The sequence below is a fragment of the Acomys minous genome (genome assembly GCF_964271855.1).
Source record: "Acomys minous genome assembly, chromosome: 10".
In the NCBI taxonomy this organism is placed as follows: domain Eukaryota; kingdom Metazoa; phylum Chordata; class Mammalia; order Rodentia; family Muridae; genus Acomys; species Acomys minous.
The window spans coordinates 71,843,428-71,864,200 of NC_140491.1; the positions used below are offsets into that span (position 1 = coordinate 71,843,428).

Genomic DNA, 20,773 nt, shown 5'->3' on the forward strand with positions numbered 1-20,773 from the left:
CCTTCAAAATCCTGAGTCAAAATGAGCCCTGCCCCTCCCTTAAGCTGTTTCTGGCAAAGGTTTCTGTCACAGTGGTGAGGAGAGCAGGCAGGACAAGGCATCTTCCTGCTCCATACACTGTTGGCCTGGCTGGATACAGCTGCTGGAGTGGCTGGAGGGGATGCTGGCTGGGAGAGCTGTGGTTTGTTTTCAGGAAACTTAGCCTGTCTCTGCACAAAGACTTCCTCTACTAGGATGGTCTGGGTCCTTTCTGAGCCAACACTGATGCTTACATGGCTGTCATAGTTTGAATTATGTTGCTGTGATTAAATATCATGACCAGAAGCAATTTGAGAAGAAAGGGGTTTTGTTTGTTTGTTTGTTTGTTTTGTTTTGTTTTGTTTTTTTTGGCTTGTGTGATCCAGGAACCTGGAAGTAGAAATTGACATGAGAACATGGGAGAACAAATGTTGTTCACTGGTTTGCTCTTTCTGACTTTCTCAGACTGCTTTCTTATACAACCCAGGACCATTTGTCCAAGGGTGGCCCCACCCAGAGTAGGCTGAACCGTCCCACATGGGTCATTAGTCCAAAAAAAAAAAAATCCTGCCAGACATGCCTACAGGCCAGTTGAGGTTCCCTTTTCCCAAACGGCTCTAGCTTGTGTCAAGTTGACAAAAACTAAGTAGCACAGCTGATCTCCTGTCAACTTGACACAGAAATATATCACCATTAAAGCATACCCTTTCCTTTTTTGTTTAGCCCCCAAGATCGCATGCAGATATCATGATATACAACAGTTAACCTTAAAATGTTACCACTCAGTTCTCAGACACACACACACACACACTCACACACACACATACACACACACTCACACACACACCAAAAGAAACTCAGATTACCTGTTCCATTAATCAGGGCGTGGTTATTCATGAGTTTGGCTTTTGCTCTTCTTATTTTCCTGTGGCACCAGTGCAGGCTGCTTACTCTTCTCTGACGCTTCCCAGTCTGAACACTGAGTGGCAGGAAGAAGAACATTCATAGCCGTGGACCTCATGTCAGGAAGTACCAAGTACATGATTGTAAATGTTGTTTTTATTTCCTCAGATGAAAAGTATGAGAGTTGTACACAAACTGTGTGAATACACAGCTTGGGCTGAGCCCAGAGTGTTTTTATCTAACTATGCCTAGGCCTAGGCCTGGAAGCTTCTGGCCTCTGTGCAATCTGATCTTCTGCAAGCCCGGACCTTGAAGGCTTCAGCTTGCAGCCTCCATCTGCTAACGTGGGCCCAGAATGTTCTCAGCCTCCAAGCCTTATTGCTGAATAAGCTCACCCTTTCTGGTTCTTTCTGAACTCTGGCTGGCTGGTTCAACTCAGCTGTTCTGGCTCAAAACTCCTCTCCAAGCTGACTGGATCAAACTGGCTTCTCTCACTTCTGACTGAATCGCTCTGCTTGGAAAAACTTCATCTGAACTCCACGAACTGAAATGCGCTGACTGCGCTAACAGCTCAAACTGAGCGGAACTCAACTACTTTCAGTTGAGCTGCATGGAACTCATCCCCCCACCCCCATTCCCACCCCCCACCCCCACCCCACCCCTGCTGCTCTCAAGTAGCCTCTCTCCTTCCTGTCTGTTTTCACGGGAGCTGGGCATATCCCAGCTGTGAGTCATTCTGTCAAATCTTTCTCCGATTCATCACTTAGCGATGAATTAGACATCGTTGTTTGGTGTGCTAAGGGCAGGCTGATACCCTGCGGGATCACACAGACCTAGGTCTTTGGGTGTGATCCCTTGCCAGAGCAGCCATGTTGCTGGATTTAAATTCCTCTACACATGGTAGCTATCGTCCAGTGAGGAATGAACGCCCCACCAAGCTTCAACTGCACGGAGACCTAGGAAAGTTAAGAGGAAGGAAGGGTCACAGCAGGGCCATGTGCACTTGGGGCACATTGGGGTCAGCAAAGGAGGAGATGCCTGAAGGTGCCTAGAAAGGAGGGCGGAGGGAAGGAGGGAAGGAGGGAAGGAGGGAAGGAGGGAAGGAGGGCGGAGGGAAGGAAGGAAGGAGGGAAGGAGGGAAGGAGGGCGGAGGGAAGAACTCAGGGTTCCCACATGAGATGAAGGATGAGGGACCAAGGCTATTGACGTCACTCGAATTTTAGGTTTTGTTTTGTTAAATTTTAACTCAAATTTATTACACAAAATTACACATTTCAATGTTTCTAATGATAAATGTTACTATGGGGCCGGAGAAGTGGCCCACTCTGTAAAGTGATTATTCCCATGCTAGCACAGGGACCCAGGGAGTGCTAAGAAGCAAGGCTTGTTCGTGGGCTGTCGTCCTCCCAGCCCTGGTGAAGCAGAGACAGGAAGACGCAGGGAACACGTTGGCCAGCCTAGCCAAATCCATGAGCCTGGCCTTCAGTAAGATACCTTGTCTCAAAAGGTGGAAAGGGATCGAGGAAGATGCCTGGTGCTGGCCTTTGGCCTCCATGCCCATACCCATCAGCATGCATACACATGCTTACACATAACACAAACCAAAAGAGGAAGGGGCCCGGACCTCCCCAGCTAAGACTCCAGTGGCAGGAGAAGTGGGGTCTACACTGAGTCTTTGGGCCAGGACCATTGCATTCCTCTGTTTGCCTATGCAACAGCCATAAGCTTCTTCCCCTGTGGAGAACCTGCTGAGAGCTGTGGTCCCCATTTAGGGATCCCCCAGATGCCCTGAGGATCTTCAGTGCGCATGGTCTTACTCTACACGCAACTCCTCCTTCCGACTCCTACATAGCTCTGAATCAAACACCCAGCATCCCACCAGCTCCTGCACTATTTCAGCTGTGCCTCTTACAGCAAAACAAGGTCTCCCTGGATAGTCCTGGCTGGCCTGAAGCTCACTACATAGACCAGATCTGGGTCTCAGGAGACTGAGGCAAGAGGATATTTTAGAGCACATATATATCCATTAGGAATAAACGATTTTTTTTCTATTTTTATCTATGCCATTTTCTACACCATGTCCTTCTACTCTCTGCATTTCCTGCAAGTTGGCGATCGATATAGAGGCATGGCCATATTTGGTAATTTTCTTGTCCACACCGGTCTACAAGTATCTAATACAGACAGGAGAGATGGCCCAGTTAGTACATGCCTGCTATGCAAGCTTGAGAGTGTGACTGTGGATCCCAGGCACTGTGGTAAATGTCTGTAATTCTAGAGCTGACAGGGAGGGGCAGAGAGACAGGACGATCCCAGAGATCACTGGCCAGTCAGCTCAGATAAATCAGTGACTTCCAGCTTCAGTGAGAGGCTGTGACTTAGAAAGTAAGGTGGAGAAGGGTAGAGCTGAAGATGCCTCCTGTTGACCTCTGTCTGGTCTCTATAGGCACATGCACGTGCGCGCACGCGCGCGCGCACACACACACACACACACACACACACACACCACACCACACAAAATGTGGAGAGAGAAAGGCGCACACACACATATCACATAAAAATGCACAGATAGACAGACAGACAGATAACAGACATATTATGTATGGTCTCAGCACTTCGGTGGTAGAAGCAGGATTGTGAGTTCGAGGCCAGACTCTACTGTACTACACAGAAAGTTCAAAGTTTGCTGTGCTACATAGCAAGATCCTGTCTTAAAACACAACAAACAAATACAAAAATCTGAAAGGCTGGGGCTATAGCTCAGTGACTCAATGTTTAAATAGAGTGTGCAAGGCCTTGGCTTGGTCCCCCGAAGAAAGGAAGGACACACACACACACACACACACACACACACACGGGGGGGGGGGGGAGAGAGAGAGAAAGACAGAGACGGAGAGACAGAGACAGTGGGGGGGAGGGGAGAGAGCATGTTTATTTTATTTCTTCTTGTGGTTTGCAGTGATCGAAGCTCACTGTTGAAAGCCTTTATTTCACTGAGGTTTGGAAAACACTATGTTCACAGTCTTATGGCCTCCTCCCCTATCAGGCAGAATACAACTGTAAGGAGAAAGTAACATCTATCAGGCACTTTCTTCCTTCTCCTTCCTTACTTTACTTTTTAAAGATAATTCCATGCCCCATCAGCATCCTCCAAACTGCCCTATGGGCATTGCTTTGGTTTATTCTGGTTTGGGCTGGCTTGTCTCATGTCACTAGGAATCGTGAATTTGAACCTGGCAGTGTGTCACCCACTGCCACTGTGACAGCACACTTGTCTTCTGGTCTTCATGTGAGTACCACTTCCCCTTTGAAATTTCGGCACGCCTTTGTTTCCTGGGGGGGGGGGGGGGAATGACGTGCCAGTCTTGCCTGGGGGCAGTTTCCCATCCCAGGGCTGGGTGCACCTTTCACGAGCTGTCGCCATGCTAGGGTGGGTTTAGTGATGTTGCTGCCTCTGCCACCCGAGCTCCTGCAAACAGCGCCAGTAGATTTTCTGGTTCTCCAGACTGGACTCGGGTGACGGCTTGTCTTTGTCCGTCATCAGTGTCCTGTCCTGGGTAAACAGATGTCTGTCCACATGTCCCTGAGGAAAGGTCACACAGTGGCTGGGGAAGAGAAGGGAGAAGAGACACTAACACTGGAGGACTCTCCAAACAGCACCACGGTCACCAGCTGCCACGAACCCCAGTTCACAGAGATGGGAACAGCACCAAGCCCCTGGATCCTTCTCTCTAGGGACCACAACTGATGAGAGCTGACTGAAACCTGAACCCCAGGAGGTCTAGTCTGTGAGCCCAGGATCCCATCCTGCCTCTGGGGTAGGAGAAGGGCTTTGTTTCCACCAAGACCCTGGATGGAGAGGGTCCTTTGCATCTCAACTGCTGCCCCTGCACCCCCTGTGCCCCCACTGAGCCTGCTTGCCATTCTCCCAGCAGGGTGGAGCTGGTTTTTCCTCCTCCCCTGAGTCTGAGCTGGTCTGTGACACTCAATGACAGTGAGTGGCAGGTATGACTTCAGAACATAGGCCCAGCAGTTTCTGAAGGAATGCTGGCAGGGGAGAAGCCAGCACCACCCAAGACCACCAGTGCTGGGCAAGCTCAAGCCAGCACCTTTGAGAGATGCAGAAGGAGAGACGCTGTCTCCTGTCCCACCTCGCTGCTGCATCCCAGGACATGGGCCAGACAGGAGAGCACAGTGCCTACTGTGGGCATTGCAGCCCTTAGAGCTGCTGCACAGAGAAGCACATAGCCTCAGAAGCCCAGGGGAACACTCCTGTCATCTCCAGCAGCCCAGACCTCCCCAGCTAGGACTCCAGTGGCAGGAGAAGTGGGGTCTACACTGAGTCTTTGGACCAGGACCATTGCATTCCTCTGTTTGCCTATGCAACAGCCATAAGCTTCTTCCCCTGTGGAGAACCCGCTGAGAGCTGTGGTCCCCATTTAAGGATCCCCCGGATGCCAGGCCACACTCCACTCTGTGGCTTCCATTCCTCTAAGAGAAGTGCTGAGAGGGCCAAGGGGACCCAGGGATGCCATGGTGGGTATCTTTCCCAAAGTACCTGCAGCCTTCGGTATACATCAGACAAGCATTCAATGGCCCCAGGCCCAAAGGAGTTTCCTTCCCTCTTCCTCAGAAGCCCAGTGGGGAGTCACACACACTAGAGTGAATGGACAGAGGAGATGCTGGCCCTGCTGGGTGACGGACAGCAGGAGAGATGGGCAGAGATGCAAAGAGGCAGAGGAACAGAGGGAGCAAATAAGAAGTGGGAGGGGAGGAGGGGGAGGGAGAAAAAGAGGGGCGGTTACCAGTTTGATGGAGAGAGACACACAGAAGCAGAAGACCAAGAGGGAGGTAGTGAGCTAGACCCTTGTCCAGAGGGGAGCCACTCCGCTCTCCCTGGGGGCTTTGCCACTCCCCTGCTGAGTTCAGCACCCCTCTTTGTTCCCACCCTTCTCTGTCTCCCCTCATCTCAGTTGCTGTGTCAGCCTCCTCTGCCCCTTTGCTACTGAATGCCCAACTTTTAGGCCCTTGAGTGCCAGAAAACATGACCCATTGCTTCAGGAGACCCTAGCGAAGACCCTACATCTGGCTACCTCTGTCCTATATAAAAGCCAGTCCCCTGGGTAGAAACCAGCCCCACCTGTCACCCAACCTATGTTCCCCATCTTTGCCTCTGGGAAAGCCCTTTGGGGTACACAGCCTTAGGCTGGGCAGCCTTTGCACAGCCCCGGCACAGGGTAGCAGGTCAGGAGGGCCCCCCAAAAGCCACTTACTAGAAAGATGTTGCCCCTCCTCTGTGCTCTCCTCCTCCCCCCCCCTCCAGGAGAAGGAGGCATAAAAGCAAGAGGGTCCCCATGAGCAGGCCCCATAACTCAGTGAAGCCAGCAGAGGCCAATATTTAAATCATAGCTTACTTTGCTTTGTGTGAGGGAATTTATTAGCCTACCACATAAATGTTTTATTCATTAGGCTACGTAAATAATGCATGCCTGTTTCCATGGAGATTTAACCCTTGGGCTCCTGGCGCCCTGGCCAGGGCCTGCCTGACCCCTTTGTGATATCTCTGTACTCTCCTGGTCCTGCCACGACACAAAAGGACCGACGGCAACACACAACAACCGATATCACTAGCGTTTGTCGTGGACGAAGCCCTTCAGGAAGCCAGGCAAGTGTCCAACAATGTAGCCCATGGTGTCACTATCCTAAATGTTGCCATCACCCTTGGTCTTACAGATAGGGAGGCTGAGGCTCAAGGAAGAGGGACATTTGCCCAGGGCGAAGAGGACAGGATCACACCAGCTGTGATTAATGTCAGACCCTGATCCTTTAGACTCCATCTCTCCTACACGCTGCCCATCCCAGGTACCCTGTAGGACACAGGTCTGCTCAGAGCAAGCATGCAGATGGGAATCCTCCACTCTCTGCACCCAGCAGAGTCCCAACCCCACCCTGGGACCAACGGAAGACCCAGGATCCTCAACGGCCACAAAGAGGCTGGACATTATACAAGCCTCGGCTCCCATTTTGTGCCCTGAGCGTTCTGCAGTGTAGCAGTGACAGTCTGCCCCTCATCACTTTACAGACAGCAACCCTGAGACCTTGGGGCCAAGAGCTCGGCACAGGGTCACCGGCAAATTGGCTCTGTGGGCATGTGGAGAGGCCCTGGGCAGGCCCCTCGTTCCTCCCGTCACGTCTGGTTGCTCTGCTCAGCCAGCGTGGGCTCATGGTCCACCTCTGCCACCTCGCAATGCTTGTTAGTCGGATTCCACAGGAGCCTCTCTGGCCCCTAGATGATGGCAGTGCAAGGAGGCCACCAAGGCTCCACTTGCCATCATTGCAGGCTCCCAGGCCCCCCTCCAACAGCCTCCTCTGCCTTTGCAAACAGCAGGCTCCTGTGCAAACCCCAGTTGCCAGTAAAGAGCAAGCCTGCCGAGGGACACCTGCAAACTACACCTCAGAACACTGACCTCGGGCTAACATTTCCCCTCTGCTCTGCCTCAGCCTGGCTCCGTACAGCCTTGAGGCCTCCATGACTCACAAATGGTGACACTGTGCTTGGGTGTATGCCAGGACTATGTTAGCTCTCAACCCTCATCACCTCATCATCGCCTCCGAAGCAGCCCACGAGGGAGATCTGGTTTACCTCATCTTGAGATGAGCATTTACAATTCAGAGAGGTGGAGCGATCAGCCCAAGATGCATGGCTAGCAAGCGGTACAAACCCAGTCCTTGACCAGGTGGGACCATCTGTCCTCCTTGACCCCTGACTTTGCTCCATTTCTCCCAAAGGGCAGGCTTTGAGAGCTCATGGCCCCCGGTCGCTCTGAGAACGCCACTGGAAAAGCCATTTCTCTTCAGTCTCTTCGGACCTGCTTAGGTCAAGAGTCTACTGCTGTCTCTGTGACATAACCCTCAGAAACAAAGACCACAGGTCCCTGGCTTCTAGCCCTCTGCAGGCCACAGGCGTTGGCTGGAATCACCTTACTGTGTTTCCATTATAGTTAGTTTTACAGCTGCTGTCATTGGCATCAGGCAATACTGCTTCCCTCTAAACAATAGTGATGATAAGACAACAGAGCTGAGCCACAGCCAGCCCTCCCCAAGGCCTCCCATTGTTCTGAGCTTTGTGGATTTAACCGGCTAGTCCCCAGACACTCTATTAGGAAGGGCTACAAAGATGAGGGGGAAAACGAGCCACAGAGACATCGGTGCTGACCCTGAGATCACACAGCTAGGAAGTGCCAGGGCCACCATTTGAATCCCTTACAACCAGTCTGTCTCTAACAATGAACTAAACTTCCCTTTGAAAATCAACTTTGGGCTTTTCTCATTCTCTTTGGTTTTCACTCCCAGGGTATTTTGGGGTGCTACCCTTACACTCTGAGCATCCCATTGCCATGCCTCAGAAAACTGGGATCCAGGGGATCAGATGCCCGCTTCTGGTCTCTGTGAGCACCCACACACACATGGCATACACACATTGACACATAAAAATAAATTAAGCAAAGGGCTGGAGAGATGGCCCAGCAGTTAAGAGCACTTACTGCTCTGCTCTGGCAAAGACCCTGAATCCAGTTCCCAGCTCCCACACATCTGTTGTAGCATCATTTCCCAGAGATCGGATACCCTCTCCTGGACTACACACACACACACGCACGCACGCACGCACCCACGCACGCACGCACGCACATACACAGAGGGTGGGGTTGGGGAGGAGAAAGCTGTGGGCAAGCCTGTAGGACCTTTCATTGACTGCTGATTGATGTGGGAGGCAGCAACTCACTATGGGCAGCACTACCTCTGGGCTGGCGTTCCTGGGTTCTATAAGAAAGCAGATGGAGCAAGCCAGTAAGCAGCACCCCTCCATGGCCTCTGCATCAGCTCCTGCCTCCAGCTTCCTGCCTAGAGTTCCTGCCCTGACTTCTCTCAGCGACGCAGTATGACTTGATAGTTGTAGGCTACCCAGCCCTATTCTAGAAATGTGGGGCCAAATGTCCAGGTAATTGTGTGGGTCTTGGCTTCTGTTAGAGTGCTTGCTTGTTTTATCTCCCCCTGCAACTACCAACCAGGATGTAGTTTTTTCTATGTTCTTTGGCTTTAAAAACTCCTTGTAAAATGCATTCAAGGCTCTTGCATGAGGAGCATTTCTCTGCAGGCAGTGTGCAGTGTGCAGTGGACAGTGTGCAGTGTGCAGTGGACAGTGGGCAGTGGGCAGTGGACAGTGGACAGTGTGCAGTGGGCAGTGGGTAGTGGGCAGTGGACAGTGTGCAGTGTGCAGTAAACAGTGGGCAGTGGACAGTGGGCAGTGTGCAGTGGACAGTGGGCAGTGGCCAGTGGGCTGAATACAGATTCTTAATTTGGACTTTGGTCTTTGGGACCCTTCCCTGTGACATTTTCACAGCAGTAGAAACCTAAGACACACATATACACATAATTAAAATAAAAGCAAATTCTTTTTTTGTTTGTTTGTTTGGTTTTTGGTTTTTCGAGACAGAGTCTCTCTATGTTAGCCTTGATTGTCCTGAATCCACCAGCCTCTGCCTCCCGAGTGCTGGGATTAAAGGTGTGCGCCACCATGCCTGGCTGAAAAGCAAAATCTTAACTGAGTGTGGTGGCACACATATGCCTGTAATCCCAGAGCTCTGGGAGTCTGAGGCAGGTGAATATCTGTGAGTTCAAGGCCAGCCTGGTCTACAAAGCAGGTCCAGGACATCCAGAGCTATACAGAAAAACTCTGTCTTGAAAAAATAAAAACAAGCTGCGTGGTGGTGGTGCACGCCTTTAATCTCAGCACTTGGGAGGCAGAGGCAGGCGGATTGCTGTGAGTTTGAGGCCAGCCGGTCTACAAAGCAAGTCCATGACAGTCAAAGCTACACAGAGAAACCCTGTCTCACAAAACCAAAACAACAACAACAAAACAAAATCCCACAAAAAACAAAACACAAACCTGTTTCCCCTCTCTCCCTCCCTCCCTTCCCCTCTCCCTTCCCAACCCCTATCTGTTTTTTTTTTGTTTGTTTTTTGTTTTTTGTTTTTTCCAACACAGGGTTTTACCTTGTAGCTCTGGCTATCCTGGAACTCTCTATGTAAACCAGGCTGGCATTAAGCTTAGAGAGATCTGCCTGCCTCTGCCTCTCAAGTGCTGGGATTAAAGATGTGTGTCACCACACCCATCTTAAAAAAAATAAATCTCTAAAACAAAACAAAACAAAACCTAGAATGATGTGACGTCTAAAGTTTTCTCTCACAGATACCTTCACACCTTGGTCCATCACTGGCTTCCTAAGGGCAGAGGTGGCTGGTCACAATGTACCAACTGTCAGGAAGAAGAGGGACCAGGAAATTGGGCAGGGCTATAAAACATCCATTTCCTCCAGTGAGACTTTGTCTCTTAGAGGTTCCACAACCTTCCGCACAGTGCCTTAAGCTAGGTACCAAGTGTTCAAATACAGGAGACTTTAGGGGACATTTTACATCAAACCACAGCAGCTTCCTTTGGGCGTCTCCTGGGATCCGCGCAGTTTCCATACATAGGGTGCATTGCTGTCTCCATTTTAGATATGAACAGAAGTAATACACAAGTTAAGCTTGCCTTCTCTCCCTCGGTGGCACGGGACCAGGGCTCGGAGCCTGGCCACCTCGCTTCAGAGCCGCCAGCAAGCACATCATTGCCACAAAGACCTGACTATACAGAAACGTCTGCAATACCTAGATACAGCTCTGCCTGCAGCCAAATCCTGCCCGGACCCTCTCCTCTAGCCAAGCCAGTGACTTCGCCGTGCAGACTTGATCTGGGAGAAGTGAATGGAGGGATCCCAATACTTGCATAGGAGGAAATAGCGTCGTTCTGTCCCTCCTCGGTTAGAGAGTTCAGCTCAGAGGACACAGTCTAAATACCTGTCCCTGCCTGAGGCCCGAGGCAGGTGGACGTCACTCTTGGGACTAGAGTGAGAGGCGTGAGGGCCCCATGAAGGTACTGACTATGCAGTTGGATGTCCCTGTCAGTGAATGGCTCTTTCTACTGTAGCCTTACTACTTGGATCCCTCACCTACACCAACCCCTGCTGTGAGCACACCTGCCTGGATTTTGTCCTAGTGTCTGCTGCCTTGGGCACCCATGACCATCATCATCTCATCCAAGCAGCACACCGTGGCTTTGTGACTTCCCGCCCTTGACCGTGGGGTATCATATTCCCGGCCTGCCCATCATTCCACAGAAGCACACTGGAAGGCGGCTTCTTCCTTGCTGAGAGGGATTCTGCAGAGATAATGTCACCTATAGATCTCTCCTTCCTGCCTTGGTAAGTTTTGTGTCTCTACTAAAGGGCTTTGTCTGAGACATCAAGGCTGCAGGTCCCCTGGCCCCAAAGACCCCCACATCCCCTGGGGCCCTTGAAGAAATGATGATGTGCAGGAGGGGCAGAGAACAGTAGCCACTCTGCCATCACCCCAAGCCCAGGTGTCCTTCTTTGAGATTGTTCTCAGCTCCTGTGCAGACACAGCTCTCCATGGCTCAGATGAGAGTCCATGGGGCCAGGTGGGGACAGGAACATGCTTATTCTTGCCTTCAATCCATTCACCCAACCTCCTCCTCCTCCTCACAGCCACACATGGTCCCCCAATGTTTCAAACCCACCATAAGGTCCCAACAATCACACACACCTGCACACTCAACTTCAATTTCCTTCCACTCCCAACGGACCTTGGAAGCTATTGTGTTCCCTACCAGTTCAAGTGTCATGTCTGGCCCAGGTCCTCATTGTCTTTACTATGTCAACGTAGCCAGACCCCACGAGATCCAGGGACTCACCACTTAGACCCCAGAACAAGTCTTCAGTCCCACCTCTTGATGTTTGCTAGCTTGTAAAGTTAGCCCCACGTCGTCTCTCTGCCAACCCTGGATAGGGAAGAAGTGAAACTGAGGCAACAGGAACAGAGGCCAGATATGAAAGGACTCCTAGAGCTTCCGGTCCCCAACTGGATCAGCTAAGTGGTACCCCTCGCCCTTGCCTCGGTGTGCCTTCTGCAGTCTCTCATGCTGCTGGCAAGGCCACAGAGGGTGCCGTGATAGGAACGGCTGGGGCCGCAGAGACACCATCCCCTGCGTTAGACAATGGCATAGAGCCCCACAGCTGGTCAGATTCCTTGAGGAGCCCTGCTCAGTCAACCCCGGACATACCCTCAGAGATCATCCTGCCATCACCTGCTCCCCAAGTCTCAGCTCCCCACTAGCCCACAACTTCCAGGAATGGTCTCAGGGTTTCAACACACATGGCGTCTAACCCACTGTGGCCCACACCTGCTGGGACACTAGACACAGTCTTCCCTTTCAGCCTGGCCCCTGAGTAACCCTTTAGGCCTCCTCTTATCTCCCAAGTCCTGCAATCAACAACTGGCCCCCTGTCTCCTATTTCAATTGCTCCCAGGAAGTTTTAGAGTAACAATCATCATAGCTAACTGGGGTTCCTGGGACGATCCATTGGCAATCATCCCATGACACTTGCCATCCCTTGCATACAGTAGGCCTTTAATACCCGAGGATGAACGCATGAGCAGAGGCCCCTCCTTTGCCATCGCAAGAGATTGCTCTAGTACTACATGGGCCAAGGTCTCAGGTGAGGCCCTTCCTCACCTCTGCATGGTCACTTCCTGAGCCAGAGAGCAGCTGTGTTAGCTGCTTTGCCCATTGCCATGACAACAGAAACAAGGCAAGAAAGGTTTATGTGGGCTGATGACTTGACAAGGTATAGTCCATCAGGGCAGTGGGCCTTTAGGGCTGGGACTCCCCACTCCCTGGACCCAGAAACAAGAGAGTGAGGAATGCTAGCGTTCATCAGGCTTTCTCCTTTCCCCCTTTTTTATTCAGTTGGGACCCCTAACCTATTGGATGGTGTCACCCACATTCATGGTGGGTCTCCATCAGCCGTACCTCTGTGAAAACATTCTCACAGATGCCCCCCGCCCCCGAGGTGACCCCACAGACAAGTCAATGTTGAAGTTTGACCATCAGAGCACCCCTGGGCACCCCTGGGGATGCTGGCTTGAACTGTTTCTTCTTTTTATTATGGCTTAGTGTGTGTGTGTGTGTGTGTGTGTGTGTGTGTGTGTGTGTGTGTGTACGCACGCACATGCCCCAGCCTGTGTGTGGAGGATCAGGGCTTTCTTTCTGTTTTGTGGATTCTGGGGAGTGTCCGACTCAGGGGCGGTGGGGCTCGGGGGCAGGGGCGGGCTGCTGAGCCATCGGTGCAGAACTGTCTTGGTTGTTGATTGACATGGAGGGTCCAGCCCACTGAGGGAGGTACCAGCCCTGAGTAGGTGGTTCTGATGTTGAAGAAAGCTGGCTGGTTTCTGCTGAGTTCCTGCCCTGAGTTCCCTCAATGATGGACTGTGACTTGGAAACAAATAAATAAACCGTTGCTTCCCCTAAGTTGTTGCTGGCATTTATTACAGCAGCAGAGGGTAAGCTGATATGCTCACCTCTATTGCTAACATGAGATAGGTCTCAGGCTCCCGTGCTGAGAGGGGTCTGGTCCCAAGAGGCCAAGGTGACATCCTTGCTTGCCTTACACCCTCCTGTCCGCAGCATGCAAGCCATTAGGAGATGCTGTGTATTCAATTCTGTCCTTCCAGAAAGCCGTGGGGATAGGTCAGTCAGTACAGCGCTCGCCTCGAAAGCATGGGAGCCTGTGTTCAATCCCCTTTTAGAGGTGGGTATGGTCGGACACACAAACACACACAAGGCCACGTTAAAGGCCAGGCAGGCAGGCATGGTGTCTCAGGCCTATAATCTAGCACTCAGGGCTGAAGCAGCCTCCTATTTAAGGCCAGCCTGAGCTACAGAGTGAGTTCAGACCAGCCAGGGCTACAGAGAGTGAGAGTCTGTCTCAAACAGATAAACAAAGAGCCACATGGCACTGTCAGTGCACTTCAGAGCATGGCCCTATTTGGAAACTGTGGGTGTGATCAAGTTAAGATGAGGTATTGGGGCTGGAGTGATAGCTCAGAGGTTGAGAGCACTGACTGCTCTTCCAGAGATCCTGAGTTCCGTTCCCAGCACCCACATGGTGGTTCATAACCACCTATAATATGATCTGATGCCCTCTTCTGGCCTGCAGGTGTACCTGCAGACAGAGCACTGTGTACATAATAATAAATAAATAAATCTTTTTTTAAAAAAAATAAGGTCTTTCCAGAATAGTGGTCCTTAATCCAGGCGTCCTGGTATCCTTACAAGACAGGAGGGGAAAGAGGGCTCTACATGACCTCAGAGGCAGAGTGGAGGGGTGCAGCCCCACGTTCAGGACATAGAAGATCTCTGGCCTCACGTGGAACTGAAGAGGCAGTAGGGAAGAACCCCCAAAGCCTTCCCTTCAGACTTCTGGACCCCAAACTATGAGAAGATAGTCCTGCTGTTCTCAGCTAGTGGTTTTTGGTTCACTGCGACAACATGTTTTGTACCAGTGTCATTGGGGGGGGGGGGTCACAAGCCAGAAGCTGCATGGAGTAATCCCTTGTTATGACAGGAGCTCAGCGTGCAAGCCACTTGGAGCATCAGGGCACTGCTGGGATGAAGCAGGGTAACACGACAGCCAAGTCACTGTGGTCTGTAGGGGACTGTGCGGTGCAGGGACCTGCAGGCCACTCAGTCTGTCTCTCCAAAGACACCTCATCTAGATGGGCTTCCAGTCTCTCCAGCCATGGCTTCTGCACAGAGTCACTGAAGGTGGTGGCCCTGGGCTGAATAACCACCGAGGGTCCACGCGGGGACTACGGCTCATCGGTAGGAGAAGGGGTCACAAGGAATCCAGTGCAGTGTGACGGTTGGAATCCACGTCAACCTGAATCGCATCACCTAGGAGACAAGTGTCTAGTCATGTCTGTGAGTTTAACTGAGGTGGGAAGATGCGCCCTGAGTGTGGATGGCACCATTCTGTGGGCTGGGGTCCTGACTGAGTAGAAAGGAGGAAGTGAGATGTGTGGTGGCATCTGTCTCGCTCTGTCCTTCGCCTGAGCACACTGTGTGACCAGCTAGCTGCCTCACACTCCTGCTGCCACAACATCCCCCACCATGAAGGACTGTACCCCCAGACCATGAACCCAAATAAAACCTTCCCTCTTCAAGTTGTCTTGGTTGGGTATTTTATTATTATTCATATTTTCAACTTTTAAAAACATTTTTAAACAAGTTTGTTTATTTATTTATTTATTTATTTATTTATTTATTTATTTATTTTTATGTGCATGAGTGCTGGCTTGCATGTATGTCTGTGAACCACACATGTCTGGTGCCTATGGAGGTCAGAAAAAGTCATTACATCCCCTGGAACTGGAATTACTGAGAGCTGTGAGCCACCATGTGGGTGCTGGGAACTACACCCTAGGTCCTCTGGAAGAGCAGCACGTGCTCCTAATGGCTGAGCCATCTCTCCACCCCCCATAGTGTTTACCTCTATCTGATCTATCTGATTTATTACAGCACCTTGCTTTGATGACAACCCCATGACCCCATCACCTGGTAGCATCTCCTTAAGTTCCTCCCCAGCCTCTCCGCCATCTCCTCCATCAACTCATGGCCAGCTGTCCTCAGTACTGTGTTTACAACTTCCTTCTCCCACACACTCTCTCATGTGTGATCTCTCAGGTCACCCGATGTCTCCCCAAAGAGAATGACACATCTGACGCCTCCCAGCCTCATCCTGCCCAGGCTCTGCAGACTCAGGAGCTCTGTAGTCTTATCCAAGCTACCCAAATCCAAGGTGCTCTCCTTCCAATAAAGACATATGACATCCACAGCTTCTAGCTCCTGCTAGGTATGCCTGCAGAAGACCTCACACCCTCTTAAAAAGGAATCTCCTCTGCTCTTCTCCATGCTCCGCCTTTTATCAGTCATTCCAAGCTGACCCTGCTCTTGCACCTCTGGCCACTGACACAGGCTAAGTACAGAATGTAAGGGCCCAACCTATCACATGTAGATGTCCGGGCTGGAGATGTGGCCCAGTCAATAAATTGCCCCATAAACATGAGGACTGGAGTTTGACCTCCAGCACCATGCCTGTGATCTCAGTGTTGGGCAGATGGAGACAGGCAGATCCCTGGGGCTTGCAGGCTCGCCAATATAGCCTCGGGGGCCAGTGAGAGATCCTGTCTCAAAAAATAGAATGGGTGACCGGAGTTGGCTTGGTAGGTAATAGTGGTTGCTGTAGAAGCACCAGGGCTTGAATTTGAATCCAAGCGCCCAGGTAAACAAAGCCAGGCATGGTTCCACATGCCTATAGCCTCAGCATTGTGGGAGCAGGGACAGGCAGACCCCAGGAGCTCATTAGCTATGCAGTGTAGCTGAAACTGTAAGCCACATGTTCATCCATAGGTTCTGTATCATGCAACAAGGTGGAGAGCAACAGAGGACTCATGAGGTCCCACTGTGACTTCCATGTGTGGATACATACTCATGTATATGCAACACACACACACACACACACACACACACACACACACACACACACACCCCACAATGCACTATAAACATTTGGGGCAGGAGGGAGCTGATGAATCTATTTCAGTAAATAAACCTCACTTGAAGTCTTGCATTTGAAAACTAGGGCCCTCCCCAACCGGACTCAACAAGATCCTGGGCCCCCTGAAACTAGCTTAGGAAATGGGGCTCATGCCTGGGGGAGGAGCAAAATTCTGTCCCAATATACAGAAATACATTCAGGACCCCAGAACCAGCTTATCCCTCATTCCAAAGAGGCACAGATGTCTCAGCCCTTTCTGCCAAGATCTTTATTGTATTTTTTTTTTGCAAAGAAAAACAAGTGTGGATGGGGAGAGGGTTAACGGTTTATTCTATTTTTTTTCTGAGTGATTTTATCACTGCCGTTAGAACATTCATTGAAGTAAGTGAGGAATCCATCACGGGTTGACAGCAGTGCGCAGACTAATGGCTGTTACATGGTAATAATTTTTAATATGATTTTTATTTCACTTAATTTCATATGTGCTTGACAAAAGGTCCCCAGTCACTTGGGAGCAGTGCGGGACTGGGAATATGCACACAAAATGGTCTGTGGAGGCAGGTGCTGGAGCCCTTCACAGAAGCGGCTTTGCCACTGGGAAGGAGGAAGTCAGAAACTTGGTGGGAGGAGGGGAGGAGCTGGCTTCTGGCACCATGTTGGTGTCACACCCCCACAGACATGTCACGACACCATGAGTCAGAGACGGATGCATAAGCAATGAGTCTACCATGTGCACGCAGGCTTGCTGGGAACCTGCACAAAATGGCTCATCTTGTGAGGACATGGTCACACCCTGTCAGTCACACTGTGGGTTTGTAGAAAAACACACAGTAAGTAGGAACTGGGCACATAAATGCCAGGGGAGGAGGAGAGGGGGAAAAGAGAGAGGAAAGGGGAGAAGAGAAGCAGAGGAAGAGAGTGGAGAGAGGAGAGAGGGAGGGAGGGGGAGGGAGGGAAAGAGAGGGGAGGAGGGGGAAAGAGGAAGGGAGAGAGGGGGAGGGAGGGAGGGGGAGGGAAAAAGAGATAAAGAGAGGGAGGGAGGGAGGAATGAGGGAGGAAGGGAGGGGGGTAATATCCGTTGCTTTGGGAAAATCCCTGTGCCTAGAACTGTAAAGACCCAGCCAAAGAAGCTAGTTTGGTCTTAATGCTTGTTCTTGCTTGTATGTGCAGACACACACACACACACACACACACACACACACACACACACACACGGAGAGGGGGGAGGGAGGGAGGGAGAGAGAGAGAGAGCAGCACACTAGTACATCATCAGAGACTTGAAACAAGTCATCCAGCCCTGCCCATGACAATGTTCCTGTAAAGACGAGAGATAAAAGTGAAGCCATAATCCAACACTGAAGCTGTCTATACACTAGACCATCGCAGAACTTCAGACCATGGTCACTGGGCATGTGGTACACCCCACTGTCACACCAGTTGCTATCTCACTGGTCCTTTGGCCCCTTCTGGTGGGATAACAATAGTACCCACCACAACTGGCTATGGCAAAGCATGACATGCTCCTAACCTTAAACGTGCCTGGGGACCTATCACAGATGAATGTTTGGCATAGCTGGCTTCCACATCCTGCCAGAAAAGAAGAGTCCAGAGTCAGACTGCCCAAGCCCATCCACTCGCTGTCTCCATAGAAACATAAGTCCTCACCTCTCAATACTCAAACGGATTCATAGGAAGAGTGTGGCTCTCAGAGGAGTTTATCTACTGTGACCATGTCCTCCCAATTTCTTCTGGAAAGGATAAAAGCTGGATTTTCTTAGGTCCTCTTAGGATGGAAGAAGATTATGAGAAGCTAAGGACATCACCCAATATGGCGCCAATCTTCCTCAAGACTCTTATCCTGCCTGGCTTTAAGATGCTGCTGTCTGCAGGATTTAGGGAGCTGACAAACAGGTCACCTTACGCGCCTAATTATTGTCTCATCTTGGTCTACACAAACAGACATTCATGCGTGTGCACTCATACCCGCATGCATTCTTGCACACACACTCGTGGATTCACAAGCATTCACATATGCACATACACACACTTGGATGCATGCACACACTCACATGTGCACATGTGAGTAAACACACACACACACACACACGCACGCACGCACGCACGCACGCGCGCGCACATGCACACAGGCCCGCACCTTTCAAACATTTCAGTCCTTGCCTTTCTACACTCAAGTTTGCCAGAATGAGATCAGAACTCTGGACAGCAGCCTGTCCCCGTCCATGGTGCTGCCCTGTTTCTCACTCCTCGAACGCAGCTCGGCTCCCCTTCACTCCCAATCCTGCAACCAGGAAGCCCAGCAGGATATTTCTCTTAAACGCCAGGGCTCTGGGGTGACTGAGCTGATGCAGAATCGGAGTCACTGGGAAATTTGGGATCTTAAGAAACTACAGTAAAGAAGCTCTCCTTGCTTGCCCAGAGGGTTTTGGGGTGTGCAACCCTGGAACTCTTCCCAGGCTGGGGCCCACAATGGGCTGAGAAATGGCCTTTTTTTTAAAAATTATTGTCACAGTTATTTCTCCTCCAACCCATTAGGTAAGTGCTACTTACCCTGAAAGTAAGCCCCACCCTGAAAACCCCAGGTCAGAGATTCACCCACATTCACAAGATGTGAAGGAAGGGCATACGCCTCATATTCTCACTCTATCTCAGAGACATGTGTGGTCATTGCCCCTGGCACCATCACCCAACAGATGCTCCCGTGTGCCGTGAGCACACGCATGACCCCAAAGCCCGCAGCCTGTTTGTTACTCTGGCTCTGGGATAGAGAGATCAGCTTCAAAGCCGTTTCTCCAGACACCGACGCCCCCTGTCTGTTTCCATTACCAAGACTTTCCTCTCCATGTCTCTCATGGAGCCCAACACAAACCCCAAATGTCCCTCAGCAGAATGTGACCATCTCAAGCTTCTCTAAACAGGAAGTTGAAGGTCCTGAGATCCAGTTACCTTTAGCATGGAGCAGCACAAACTGGCCATTGTGGGGGTTTGGGTAAGAATGGTCTTCTACGAGGAAGTCCATGTCTAGTCCAGTCTCTCTTTCTCTGTCTGTGTCTGTCTGTCTGTCTGTCTGTCTGTCTGTCTGTCTCTCTCTCTCTCTCTCTCTCTCTCTCTCTCTCTCTCTCTCCATCCATCCATCCATCCCTTCTACCTGTGGATTAGGATGTAGCTCTCTTCAGCACCATGCCTGCCTGATGGCCACTATGCTCCCAACCATGATGATAATAGACTAACCCTCTGAAACTGTAAGCCAGCCCCCAATGAAATGCTCTTCTCTAAGAGCTGCCTTGGTCATGGTGTCTCTCCACAGGGACAGAACAGTGACTGAGCTAGCCATGCTGCCAGCAGAAGCACAGCCAGCCTTCCTCCGAAGCCAGGGCTGCTGGGCCTGTTCCGTGTGCTTATTTGAATCACTCCCATGAGACACTGGGGTTGTCTCTCCCTTGTCATCTACAGGGGAGGGTTTTCAGCTAGTTTCCAAGGTGTGGCAGGTTTGTGGAGGAGGTAACTTAGGAAGAGCACTTCTGAAGTTGCCCAGACTCAGGACCTGGATATGCACTGTAGCTCGTGGTCCACTCTTGCCAGAGCCAAGTTTCCTAGCTGGGAAGGCAGGGGATGAGTCCAGGCGTGCGCTAGGAGCAGAACAGTAACAAACTGCAGCTGATGTTCTCTCCACTACTCCACTACAAGCCTGACACTATGCTAGGAGCGAGGCATGCAAGGTTAGCCAAGCAAGGTCCTTCCCCTCAGGAATGCCAAAGATTGACAGGAAAGAAATACAACTAAACGGACAATTTATGCCAGACAATGATGCTTTGTCAAAGATGACTGAAGAGGAAAGGATCGGGGGCTCGTCCTGGGCCGTGTTAGCTGAGAGTCTGTCCCTATGACATCCTTCCTCAGACCCCACAGGGGTCTGCTCATCAATTGTCCCAGCTCCAGACAGCACATCCAGGTAGAGGCTATAAAATCTAATAGTCACCAAAGGCAAGGACTTGAGGGGCCACCTGCTTTTTATTTAAATCCAAGCCCCTTAACTTAGTCACCGTGTGCCTTTGTACGTGTTATTAATCTCTGTAGGCCACAATACCCTCAGCTGTAAAATGGAATAATAAAATCTAACCTATCTCTGGGGACGATGTAGGGATTCAGTGAGGGGGGTGATTATGAAGAGCCAAGGACAGGAATTAGCACATAGTGGAGACTGCAGGGAAGCAGGGGCTAAGATGGCAGCAATGTCCTCATCCTAGTGCACAAGTGTATCAGAGGCTGGTGACAAGGTGAGGCAGGCAGGGCATGGGACACAGTATGATCTCACATAA

General features: G+C 50.9%; 1 long non-coding RNA gene across 1 annotated transcript; it reads right to left on the reverse strand.

The window, feature by feature from the left end:
* Positions 1 to 906: 906 nt before the first annotated feature.
* LOC311608009 lies at positions 907 to 5,569 on the reverse strand. Its single transcript, XR_014782820.1, has 3 exons — positions 5,480 to 5,569; positions 4,326 to 4,526; positions 907 to 997 (listed from the first exon to the last, which is right to left on the reverse strand). It is a non-coding gene; the product is annotated as an uncharacterized lncRNA (long non-coding RNA).
* Positions 5,570 to 20,773: the final 15,204 nt, after the last annotated feature.